The 13,796-nt window shown below is 37.7% G+C and overlaps 1 protein-coding gene across 11 annotated transcripts in view; it reads left to right on the top strand.

Moving 5' to 3' along the window:
* VPS13B (vacuolar protein sorting 13 homolog B) overlaps nucleotides 1–13,796 on the top strand; it is a 700,507-nt gene that overhangs the window by 113,055 nt on the left and 573,656 nt on the right. The window lies entirely within an intron of this gene.

Genomic DNA, 13,796 nt, shown 5'->3' with positions numbered 1-13,796 from the left:
GAAATATTCCAAGTCATGAAATCTAAAGACCTACAACCGAGATTGCTCTATCCAGCAAAACTTTCATTTAGAATGGAAGGACAGATAAGGTGCTTCTCAGATAAGACCAAATTCAAGGAGTTCATCATCACCAAGCCCTTATTATATGAAATGTTAAAGGGACTTATCTAAGGAAAAGAAGTTAAAGAAACATGAACAGTGAAAGAACAACAAGCTCACAGTTATTAACAACCACACCTAAAATGAAAGCAAACTAAAAGAACAGCTAGATCAGGAATGGAAACATAGAAATGAAGATCTCAAGGAGGGTTAGCAACAGGGGAGTGGGAGGAGGAGATGGGGGGAGAAGGTACATAAAATAAGTAGCATAGACAGTAGATAGAAAATAGATGGGGGGGCAAGAATAGCATGGGAAATATAGAACCTAAAGGACTTGAGACACATGGACATAAACTAAAGGGGGGTAATGGTGGGGATGGGGGGGGCAGGGTGGAGGGGAATGAAGGGGGGAATAGAACAACTGTAACAGCATAATCAATTTAAAAAAAAAAAGAAGTACAAATATGTACTTACAGAATAGCCATGGGGATGTAAACTATAGTATAGGAAATGGAGTAGCCACAGAACTTACACACAAGACCCATGGACAAGAATAATGGTGGGAAGATTGCCCTGAGGAGTAGGGGGCACTGGGTGGAGGGGGGCAAAGAGGCAAAGATCAGGACAACTGTAGTAGCATAATCAATAAAATATAATAAAAAAAAAAAAAAAAAAAAAAAAAAAGAACATTCGTGAAAAGATGTTGAAATGCCGACTTGAACGGGAGTGTGGATGAATTTGATTCCAGCCTTTGTGGATGACTTTGAGGGGTTAAAGACTTCAGTAGAGGGAGTAACTGCAGACATGGTGGAAACAACAAGAGCAGTAGAATTAGAAGTGGATCCTGAAAATGGGACTGATTTGCTGCAATCTCATGACTGAACTTGAACAGCCGAGGAATTGCTTCTTAATAATGAGCAAAGAAAGTGTTTTTTTGAAATGGAATTTGCTTACTAGTAAAGGTTCTGTTAAGATTCTCAAAAGGACCAGAAGGATTTTCAATATTATATAAACTTAGTTGACAAAGGGCAGCAGCAGATTTTGAGTGGATTACTCCAATTTTGAAAGAAATTCTACTGTGGATAAGATGCTGTCAAACAGCATCACATGCTACAGGGAAATTGTTCATGAAAGGAAGAGTCAACCAGTTCGGCAAACATCATTGTTGTCTATTTTAAGAAATTGCCACAGGCACCTCAACCTTCAGCAACCACTGTCCTGCTCAGTCAGCAGTCGTCAACATGGAGGTAAGACCCTCCACCAGCAAAGAGAGCTTGATTCTCAGAAAGCTCAGGTAATGGTCAGTTAGCATGCTTAGCAATAAAGTATTTTTAAATTAAGGTCTTTTAAGACATGATGCTATTGCACAGTTGAAATACTGCAGCATAGTGTGAACATAGCTTTTTTTATATGCCTTGGAAACCAAAAAATTCATGGACTTGCTTTATTGTGATATTTGCTTTATCGTGGTGGTCTGGAACCTAACCCACGATATCTCCGAGGTGAGCCTGAATTGGTTTTTTTGCCCTTTTAGAAGAAAGAACGGGGGAATGTCATAGGATCACTGGCAAAGTACACATCCATGTAAAGTGTTACATATTTCTGGCAAGTTTTAAATGTGAAAAGTGTTTATTCTGAAATTTTGATATGTAAGAAAACATGGTTATTGATTTCTTGATTATAATAATACAAGTACTCTTAGAGAAGGGCAACCAATATTAGGTTGTGAAATAATATAAATAATTTTATCACCCAAAGGAGATAAATTAGTTTATTAATTATTTTATATGTGTCCTATTTATGCTGCAATCTTATAAAAAAACAATCACAGACAAATATTTTATTCCTTGATTACAGGCACTAAATTTTTTTTACTATTTTATTAACTGGATTTACCCTTTGCAACAGCATGGGTGGACCCAGAGAACATTACGCTAAAGGGACATAAGCCAGTCAAATAAAGGCAGATACCATATAATTTCACACATACATGGAATCCAATGAACAAACTGAGCTAACAAGCAAAAAAGAGTCAGATTCATACATAGGATGACAGCCCTGTGGGGTGGCTGGTGAGGGGGAGGAGGGATTGAGCAAAAAGGAGAAGGGACTCATGGACATGGACGACAGTGTGGTGATTGTGTCGGGGGAGGTGTGAGGGGGACAGTAGTAATGGAAAAATACAATAAAAATAAAAAACAAAAAAAAGTTAACTTTTTTTCTTTTAATAACTGCAGTGGTCTGTGTATATAAAATCAAGTAACATTAGATTGTTGGGGTTTTTTTGGATCATAAAACAGAATATGCAAATATCCATGCCTCATTCTTCTCATCCTAAATGTTAGATTGGTAATGGTGCTTCAAATATGCGATATCAAATTTAATGTCAAATATTAAATCTAAAAAATGCCTTTAGGAAGAAAATATGTTTTCTTTAACAAACTCTGTGTTATACTAGGTCCAAAATGAGATAATTTTTGTTTATTGAATCAGTTTTTCGCTTCTGTTCTGTGAATATGTTTATGTAAGAGGCTTTAAGAAAATATTTTATGAATATTGAATTACATGTTCTTTAAAGCTACAGTGATATTCTTCCTCAGCTCTTGCAAAAATCAATAAAATGTGAAGCTATTAAAATAAATCTGCTGTTTTAGAAATTTAATTTTGTACATTAAATTTTATTACTCTTTATGTTATATATAGATGTTTGTGTAGTAAATACCTTACTGTGTGTCAGGTAAGAAGAATATCTTCACTTTTCTTTTTCTTTAAGATTTTATTTATTTATCTTTAGAGGGGAAGTGAAGGAGAGAGGGAGAGAAATATCAATGTATGGTTGCCTCTTGTGCGTCCCCTGCTGGGAACTGGCCCACAGCCCTGGCATTTGCCCTGACTGGGAATAGAACCTCGATCCTTTGCTTCACAGGCCCACACTCAATCCACTGAGCTACACCAGCCAGGGCATTCACTTTTCAATTACTGAAATTTATTGCAGTCTGGGTTGTAGTATGGAATTTTTTTTAGTAACTAGGTATGCTTCTAAAAGAAACTTTTTTTTGAGTTTTAGTTAACTTTTTCTGTCTGTAAAATGGTGCTAATATTTTCTTATCTACTCATAGATTTCTTGTGAGTGTGAAATACAGTATTGTTTGTGGAGTTGATTTGTTGTTCTTATCTTGGATATAGAATTCCACTGGAATCGTGTCAGTTATTACCTATTGAATTGGTTTTGGTGTGTGAGGTTCTTGGAGATTGGGATAAATGTTGTCTCGGTGATTCAGTGTTTTAGCTGAAAAGATGTAGTTCAAAGGTAAATGGATTGAGTAAGGCAAAAAAGTGAAGAGAATAGTGAGTAATGAACTTGAGAGAAGAATGAAATTCATGACATTGGTTAGACCTAGTTTAAACTTGTAGAAGGAACTGTGCGTTGTGCCACTGTAATTTAGCTGTTTACAAGTTTACAAGAGACCATACCACGCTCACAGAAGCCCATGATGAACTCTCATTCTCTGTCCTGCAGAGATTTCAAAGGGGATTGTAGCAACAGACCTATACATGGATGTTGCCGTGCAGAGTGGCAGTAGATGTGTGAAACCCTATCATCTTCTTTTCACATGCTTTACAGCTGTTTACTAAGCATTTCAACTCTCGTGAGCTGCATGATGTTGGGACTGGATATCAGAAAACTTGAGCAGTCTGATTTGACTCACCTATTTTAGGTTGATATTTCTCATGTATTAATTTCACTGACTTCTTAATAGTAATATTGATGGTGGCAAGTTATCCTGTGTTAACGTGAAAATTTATGCTCAGAACAATTTAGTGTTTTTCTTAAATGTCATCCCACAGATATTCGCTGATTAAGCTGGTTTTTGAAGCCAGCCCTTTGGACCTTTCTATTTTACTATTATTTCTGCTATAGCAAACCACCTATTTGGTAAAAGAGACCAGAAATAGAGTAAGAAGGATTGCTACTCCACTAGAAATTATGTAATAAAGGAATTGCAGCTATAATACACTTAAATACATTATAAAGAATAAAGTAGGGATATGAAAGTTTGAACTAAATGTATATTATTAATTTGGATTATTGGAGTACATATTTTTGCTGTTCATGATTCTGATGGCACTCAAATCATAGAAATTCTGACCCTTATTTATTTTGCCAGAAGATAAAATACAAACTCATTGATGATTTTTCTCCCCTCAGGAAAATAAGGATTTTCTATTACTTTTTGCTTATTTAGGTAGTTCATTGTTTTGTGGATAGCCTTGCTCCATTAATCTGATATTTGCAGGGAAATTACTTACAGACTTTAAAATCTGTGCTGAAGGTGATCAAATGGACATTTCAATCTCTCATTTAAGTGATGTCTTAATGTTTAAATAAAAATCTACTTTCCAGAAAGTAACTGTAAAAGTATTTTTATGCAAGATTTCATGTGGGATACCTTAATGGTTGAATAATAAATTTTACCTCATAAAAATGAAATTCAATAATACAGTAGCTTTCTCAGCTCAGTAGCATCTGGTCTATTCTCATGAGAGCCAATATTTTCCAACTCATTAGGATCATGTCGTTCTGTATGTCGTCAACATTGACTTAGCCAAGCTACCTTTACTTACATAACCGCCAAACTATTAAATAGGTCTCTTGTGGAGTGAAGTCAAATATTCCTCTTACTTTACTTCTGCCTTAGAAGAGGGGAAGAAAATGTACATACTGTAACATTTAAACATCTGGTCTAAAACCACATCAGTGTAACTCTGAGCAAAGTTACGGATTCGGTATTCTTCCCAGGTGTGCATATAAAAAGGGTTTTGGAGTTGTTGACTAGTTCTTTAACCATTTAGGAAAAAGACTGAGGTAGAGGGATATGCTTTTTCTGTTCCTCTGTTTTCAAACATTTTACCCAATCTGAAAAATACCTTCAGTAGATCTTAAAGTATGTATTTTTGAGCTGTTATAAATTTTTTCCATATAGAGGCATTGACTATAAACTTATGCTTGTCTAAAATAGTTGAATTAGATTTGCATTAACAAGTACCAGCAAAATTATATTCTTGTTATTTAAATTCTAATAAAAAAGACATTACTTTCATGAATCTTGTGACTTTTACAGTGCTCCTATATAAAATTTGTATAATATGAATGTTTATTGAATTTAAAGATTAATTTTTACTTGAATTTATGTGGGGTTATTGAAATCTTATTTATAGTATATGTAATAATCATCAAGATGTGAATAACTGCATATATAATCATTCATTTTTCTGTGCATATAGTTTAAAGAATTAAGAATGTGCTTAATGTTTCCAAATATGAGCACAGCCATGAGTAATAAATCAGATGGGCTTGTTTTATGTTCAATTGAATAAAAAGAAGGGGGCAGATGACTGTTCCACTCGAATCCTATTTCCTTTCTTTAGGCTCACTTCTACACATGTGTTTGGGAGTCAGCATTCTCTATTCTATGAGTAATTTTCCAAACCAGAGTAACTCATTTTATACTACAAAATTTTCTGCTCCTCCCTTCTAATCCTTCCGTCATGGAATTTTTTATTGTCCCCAGTGAGTGGAAACTTACATCCTGTTGAGCTCTGTTCTTTTGGGATACACTTCTGTGGCCATGTACATCATTACTAATGTAGTTCTGTCTTGGCCACCATTGGATTTCACTGGGTCAGATCTCAAGTTGTATTTTCACTGTTTGTGTGTACACACATTATGCAGCCACATTTAGTGCCATCATGGTAGACACAGAGCATTTCTGAAACTGTGTTTAATATCTGGTAGTTGAAAAATAAACTTGCATGGTAGAAGGAATCACAAAACAAAATTTAATGCTCAACTATTTTTCCTATAGGGATGGATTTTTGGAGCTAGGAAATTAAAGGTTTATGTGAAGACGGTCTTGGGTGACCAAGTGATTAAGAGACAGGAGGTGGTGCTTGGTCATAGGAGCTTATCAGCCAGACATCATCACTTCCCACAAGCCCGCTGATTCTTATGCTTACTCTCATGCTGTTGCCTTGACTGTAAGGTCAGGAAGCCATTACTACAGAGGGAATTACATGGCCATGTTTAGTCAGCAGATGCAAAAGGGATTACCTTTGTCATATAAAAGGTAATTTTAGAAATATATAATGCGAAAAAGTTCAGATTATATTCAGGTATAGGTCTTCTCTCAGTATGCTAGTGTAGTGATTTTCCCGATTATTTTTTGTTTAAGTTTTATTGAGATAGAATTGACATATAACATTGTATAAGTTTAAGGTATATACTTAAACTGTATGACTGTATGTTGCAGAATGATTACCGCAGTAAATTTAGTTAATATCTGTTACCTTCTGTTGATATAAAAAAAGATCTACCCTTATGATGAGAACTTTAAGCATTCACTCTCCTAGACAACTTAAATATATACAGCAGTGTTAACTTTAATCATCATGTTGTACATTATATTCCCATACTATTTATCTTATAACTGGAGTTTCATACCTTTTGACTACCTTCATCCAATTCCTCCCAACTCCCATAACCCACCTCTGTAACCACAAATCTGATCTTTTTTGCTATACATTTTTTTTCCAGATCCCATATGTAAGTGAGATCCAATAGTATTAGCCTTTCTCCGTCTGACTGACTTCACTTAGCATATTGCCCTCAGAGTTCATTCATATTGTTACAAATGGCAGGATTTTCCTGTTTTGTTTTGTTTTTATGGCTAAATAGTGTTCTAGTCTGTGTGTATGTTTGTGTGTGCACATATAAGTGTGATGAGATAGGAAATATAGCTAAAGTTGTGTTTTCTGTCTGTTGTTGGACACTTGGATTGTTCCCGTGTCTTGGCTGTTGTGAATGCTGCTGCAGTGAACGTGGGGTGCAGGCGTCTCTTTGACATAGGGATTGTGTTTCCTTTGGACACTTACCCGGAAGTGGGATTGCTGAATCATATATGGTAGTTCCATTTTTACTTTTTTGGAAACCGGAACTTAACTGATAAAATAGCTTATAATTTCTTCCATCTATCACTTGACCTGTTTTTTGTTGATGTTTCCTCAGAAGCAGTAGTTACTTTTTAGAAATTCATCATTTCTCTCAGAGCCTGTCTGATACTCCACACCCACCCTGCTCTTCCCTACAGGTAGAACCATTTGATCTCTGCCCACTTTTTTCAGCCGTGCCTCAGGGTCTGGGTCCATTCCCGTTATTAATCTGGGGATGATTTAAGAAATACATGTCCAGGTGACTCAGGAGCATTTACTCAACTTTTTGTTTTATCCTGCTTTTGACCATGTACCTTCAATCAGTAGAGCTACTGATTGAATTTATTTTTGAGTTGACCAAGCTGCTGCGTTGAACTTTCATTTCAGTTGCTGGATGTCTGTCTGTTCTGTTGGGCCACATTCCCTGTGTCTTCAAAGTCCAAGGAGATTAATTTCCATTTCCAGATTGCTGTAGATTCTGGAGACTTTTCCTTAATGTTAGCCCTGTGGATGCGGTATTTTCTACCAAAATTTCCAGACCTATTTGAAGGCATCTACCTGCTGACTACCCATTTTACTGTTCTCTTTTTTAAAGGTAATTATTGATTATATTACATTTGCCCGCTAGGATACCTATTGTGTTGTTTCTCATTAGACAGGTATTAGCTTTTACATATTTTCTCTTTCTCTAGATAGGACTCACTGCTTTTTTTAAACAAATGTATTGGAACATAACATGCTTGTTCCTTTAAATATTGTCTGGCTGCTTTTGTCCTACACTGTCAGGGTTTAGTAGTTGTAACAGAGACTACATGGCTCACAAATCCCCAACACACACACTGTGTGGTCTTTTACCAGGGGAACCTTGCTGACCCCTGGTATACAGTAGTTCTTCCTTATTCGTAGTTTGGGGTTCTGCATTTTCAGTTGCGGCTTGAAAATACTGAACAGAAATTTTGAGAAATAAACAATTCATAAGCTTTAAGTTGCACACTGTCCCGAGTAGCATGGTGATGCCTTGTGCCATTCCGCTCAGTCTTGCCCTGGGCACGAATTATCCCTTTGTCCAGCATATTGATGCTGGACACTCTGCTTTCCTTTTAAAGTCACTTAGTAGCCATCTGGGTTATCAGATTGACTATTGAGGTATTGTAATACTTGTATTCCAGTAATCCTTATTTTACTTATGAATGACCCCTTAATTTACTTATTAATTACTTAATACTTGTTAAGTGCAAGAATAGCAATTCTGGCAATTTAGACATTCCGAAGATAAGCTGTAAAGTGCTGTCTTATATGATAAATTGAATACAGTACAATAAGATATTTTGAGAGAAAGGTCACATTCACACAGCTAATATTGTTATAGTTGCTTAATTATTATTTTGTTAATGTCTTACTGTGCCTAATTTATAAATTAAACCTTATCACGTGTGTGTGTGTGTGTATGTGTGTGCATATAAAACATAGTATATAGAGGGTTCAGTAATCATGGTTTCAGGCATCACCGAGGGTATTGGAACATATATTGTATTTTTCATTTGGCGCCTATTTAAAACATTGCACTTTGTATTTTCATAGGTTTTGCGAAGTATTAGCATATTTATTCATGTGATTTTCACTTAATCAGATCTTAAGGAATAGAAGTTCTGGACTTTTTTAGATAATCTTCACTTTAACTTTCATTTTTAAACCACCGTTTTGTTAAAGAAAGTTGCCTCATCAAAAATACACAGAATTTGTTGATTATGGTAATTGTTACTTTTTACCTGTGTTTAATCAGGTACCCATAGTAAAGCAATCACCAAGTATTGTTGAATTTTTTTCTAAGTACTTTAACAGTACAGTCATTTCACACCATCTTTGTGTCTGTTATTCCAGAGCAACTCAGTTTAATTCCTTTTCCAATCCATTGTCTACCATGTACCAGAGTGAGTTTTGAAAAATTCAGATGTGATTGCAGTGTTCACCCTTCATTGACTTCTTATTAGTCGTAACATAAAGACCCAATCCTGTCCCTGTAATTTATTAACCTTTCGGCTTCTTTTTTTAAAAAGATTTTATTAATTTATCTTTAGAGGGGAAGGGAAGGAGAAAGGGAGACAAATGTCAATGTATGGTTGCCTCTCGTGAGTCCCCTGCTAGGAACTGGCCTGCAGTCCAGGCATCTGCCCTGACTGGGAATCGAACTGTGATCCTTTGGTTCTCAGGCCTGAGGTCAATACACTGAGCTACACCAACCAGGGCCCTTTCAGCTTCTTAAAAGAATTATGTTTTTGTCTTAGGGCTTTACTGACACTATTTCATCTTTCTTCAATGTTCTTCTTCCTCTCTTGCACCTATTTATATCAATTTAATTTTTAAACCTAAGCTCGAATGTCAGAGTATCCAACTTTAAGTAGAAAATAGGCCCCATGAGGGACGTGCCTTGTTGTACCCCATCACCTAGTGTGTGTTTTGGAGAAGAGCTAAAGATGTGTCTGTAGGCCTGCTTTTTTGTTGACCGCTCAGAATGCAAAGAGTTTGCAAATTGTACAGACTCTAAAGATTGCCTCTTTGTTTCCATCCTCTGACATCATATAGTGGTTGGGAGCTAGGTCTGTCTTTGCTAGTGAATGAGCAAAGTCAGCCATTTGAAGGATATAGTTAAATATGGGAGATAATTGTTAATAAGGAAATACTGTGATTTAAGTTTTTGGTGAAAACTGTTAAAGTAGATTTGCTCTATGGATTCTTGTATTTGGGGCCCCCAAAACCTCTATATTTGGGAATACTCTAGAAGAACTTGGTGGACTCAGCATATAGCTGTACTCCTGGCTAAGATTTATTATATAACAAGGTAGTAAGGCTACATATCAGATAAGGGAAAAAGAAGCAGGTAGTTTGGAGAAATCCATAGGTGAGCTTCCTCATGCCCTCTGCTTTCTGTTAGGGGATAAACTTGAACATACTCTTTTTCTCTAGCAATGAAAAATACAGTTATGTGCACTGTTTCTGCCCAGGGAAGCCCAGTAGTGATTCGGTTCCCTATTTTTTTTTATTGGGGCTGCTAATGTAAACAACGTCTGTTTTGCACATACCTAAATTCCGAACTCCCAGAAACAAATGTGTTTTGGTACAGCAAAAGCTGTTTAGTATAAACCTTATTTTCTGGTACAAAAATCTAGGCACAGTAAACCACTCTTACCCGTTGAAGAATGGAGGCCAGGCAAGTCCTGAGACATTGCTAGTCAAGGGGCAGCCTTCCAAGTAAGCCTTTCGCAGCTTCAGCCACGATGTGACGTCTTTCCTTCAGGGTTCTTAAAAGAATATTCATATTACCTAACAATATCTGCTTTTAATTTCAGTTAGGGAGGTACATATGTTTAAGTAGATACATTTGTACCATGAACAAAGTTGGAATTCTGTTAGAACTGAGAAAGGGGAGTGGGTTTCAGGTAGACAACAACCAATCCCTTTATTGTAAGATTTTTTTTTTCATGTCCCCCTTCAGGAAAATGTGAATGCCTGATGGGGCAAATTTGTGCAACACTTGTTCACTACGTTTAAGTCATACTGGTCTCCATTCTGTCCTTCAGACACCCCAAACTCTTCTGTTTCAGGGCTTTTACCTTTTTTATATTGTGCTGGAATTAATTTGGGGGACAAAATTGATGAAATTTACTATTTGCTTTTGTTTTTTAAGTAAATGGTCAAAACAGTTATAAGGGATCACTTGGCAGATTGATTAAAATGTAGTAGTTCATGTGTACTGCTGTTATAGCTACTACTAATATAATTGTTAACATATTAAGTGATTACTGTGTGCCTCACAGTTTTTATTTACTTATTTTTTTAAACATTTAAAAAGTATTTATTTATTTTTAGAGAGAGGGGACGGGAAGGAGAAAGAGTGGGAGAGAAACATCAATGTGTGGTTGCCTCTCATGTGTTTCCCATGGGGGACCTGGCCTACAACCAAGGCATGTGCCCTGACTGGGAATTGAACCGGCGACCCTTTGCTTCACAGGCCCAGGCTCAGTCCACTGAGCTACATCAGCCAGGGCTATTTACTTATTTTTTTATGTAATAACTGGTTTTGCTTTATTCTGAACTTCAGTTCACGTATGCCATCCCCAAACCTAACACTTAGATTCTCTCCTCTGTATTTGTTGTTCTTTTCAAGTTCATGTCAACAGAGAATGTTTCTCCCGGTAGCATATGCAGTCTGATCCTCTTGCAATGGGCACAAGCAGGTTCCCAAAGACCTTGGCTCTTAAGCTCTAGAACCTGGGTCCTCACCTTGGACTGCACCCAATTCTGCCTGTGCTGGGGCTCTGCCCTGGTCCCTTTACCCTAAAGTATCCCGAGACCAGAAATGCCAGACGGGTTCCATGTATGTGCCAACTCTGAATAAGCATGGGAGCGCAGGGGTGAGGATAGTGAAACAGGTGGAGTGTGGTTCTAATGGAGAACACGGTGCTTGACTGGCAGTGTCTACTGTGGAAACACCCACTGGACATGTCTGGAATGGGAGTGTTGGGGCCTGCATGCCAGCCCCCAGCTCAGCTCAGCAGGGGCAAGGCATTCATCCCATCCTTGCCTTGGGTGATTATTCTCCCTGGCCAGGTGGCTGAGGAGGCAGTCTGCAGTCCACAGAGCTGCAAGTGGCTTCCCCAGGCCCTGGATGAAACAGCATAAGCCCGGAGCAAGAGGGAGCTTGGAAGGGCAGCCCATGCAAGACCCCATGGGATCTGTGTGTTGCAGCTTCTCCTCTAGAGTCAGTTTCATCCAGGCAGGAATAGCCGTCAGCCTGACAGAATGAGTTGGACACAACTTGGGTGAAAAACCACTTCCATGGTCCAGAAAGGACCTTAATCTTGGATAAACTCTCAGTAATTTCCAGACCATACTGAAAAGGTTCATACTCAGTGTGCTACTGAGAAGAAGCTAAAATTCAGTAAAAGGATAGTCTTCAGTCAAGTTCCAGAACAAGGGCACAATGCTTTGAAAATCACTGTCTCAGAAAAACACAGGATGTGTATAAAAGAATGTTTTTAGAAAATATCAAAGGCACCAAACAGAACCCCAACTCGGCCTTCCATTTCCCATTGGTTCCACTCCGTTTCCGGGGCTGCTTCGTCCATCTGACTTTGGAAATGTCAGTGCTCTGGGAGTGTATCCAGGTGTCTGTGGAAGTCCCTCGTTTTTTGCTTGTGAGTTTTGGAGACTTTCTTCAGGATCCTTTTCATTCACCACTTCTGCATCTTCTCAAAGGCCTCCTGGGCCAGAGTCCACTTGTCCAGGCTACACGTTTCTCCTCCTTGGGTTTTTTTTAAATCCTTTCCCAAGAATATATCTATTTATGAGAGACAGAGATGGATAGATATAGATGGATGTGAGAGAGAAACATTGGTCAGCTGCCTTGAGTGCCCACTCCAACCCAGGACGAACCCACAACCCAGGTATGTGCCATGACTGGGGATGGAACTTGCATCCTTTTGGTGCACAGATGACGCTCCAGCCAACTGAGCCCCCGACCCGAGCTTTTTCTCGTTCTTTTTGCTTGTTCCCATGGCTTCCAGGAATTTTGCCTTGTCATTATCTTCTTTTTCTTCTTACACTTGGTCACGCTGGGGTCTGTGGCACCTTTCAGCTTCAAGGCCCCCTTTTGAACCTTCTCATAGGTCACCAGATACCTGTATGTTGTTCAGTAGGTAAACTTTGCCTCACACTTTTGAAAGTGCTTTTTATGTATTAATCCCTTCAGTAAGTCTCTTTGATTTGAATCAAATTGAGAACATACAGTTTTTAGTTTAACTTTTAGCTGTATTATATTTGGGTGTTTTTATATCCTTTATTGTTAGTTATTTAGTGTTGAGTCTCAGAATACAAAAGAACACAAATATGGAGTTTGTTAACCTTACTATTATAAAATATATGAGTTGATACCTTTTCTATGCAAATCCTTCCAGGATAGAAATAGAGTTACTACTATTAAACAAACAAAACAGAAAAGTGTTATTAGTCTTACTAGCAGCTAGGCTTGCTTTGGGCCAAATTTTTGGGGTGATACTCTTTTGTTTACTTATTGTCTGTGGCTGTTACTGCACTGTAGTGCTGGATTTGAGTAGTTGCAATAGAGATACCCTGCGTGTCTTCAAAAAGCTTAAAACACTATCTGGCCCTTTTCATGAGATATTTGGCTGATTCAGGACCTTATCAGTTCAATAGCAGAATCTAGGTGGCTGGAGCACACTTTGGTGGGAAGCCTAGGTTTCCTGTGGCTTGGCTGCTTACCTGAAAGGGGCAGCATTTAGACTTGGGACTGCTATTGGGAGAAAGTAAGGTGCATCCTGACAGGGGTGGTTGGTGCTGTATACCAGGGCTGGGCAAACTGAGCACCTGGGCCAAATCTGGCCTGTGGCCTTTTTTGTAAGCCTACAAGCTAACAATGTTTTTCAGAATTTTAAAGTGTTAAAAAGAAGAAAAAGAAGAATGTGGTTGAGATATATGTAGCCCACAAAGCCTAAAATACAGGGTGGGGCAAAGTTAGGTTTTTAGTTATTTGTATGGAAAATAACATAGTAATTAATAATAATATAAGAATATAATGTTTTGTGTACTCACAATTGTATATTTACTTTTGCCTCTCCCTCTATTTACTTTTGTCCCTTTACTGAAAATGTTTGCTGACCCTTGGTCTTTGTAATTTCCAGTGCTTTCAT

The sequence above is a fragment of the Artibeus jamaicensis genome, unplaced genomic scaffold (genome assembly GCF_021234435.1).
Source record: "Artibeus jamaicensis isolate MK-2021 breed Jamaican fruit bat unplaced genomic scaffold, CSHL_Jam_final scaffold_916, whole genome shotgun sequence".
Classification (NCBI taxonomy): Eukaryota; Metazoa; Chordata; class Mammalia; order Chiroptera; family Phyllostomidae; genus Artibeus; species Artibeus jamaicensis.
This window is presented reverse-complemented; position numbering and strand designations above follow the sequence as displayed.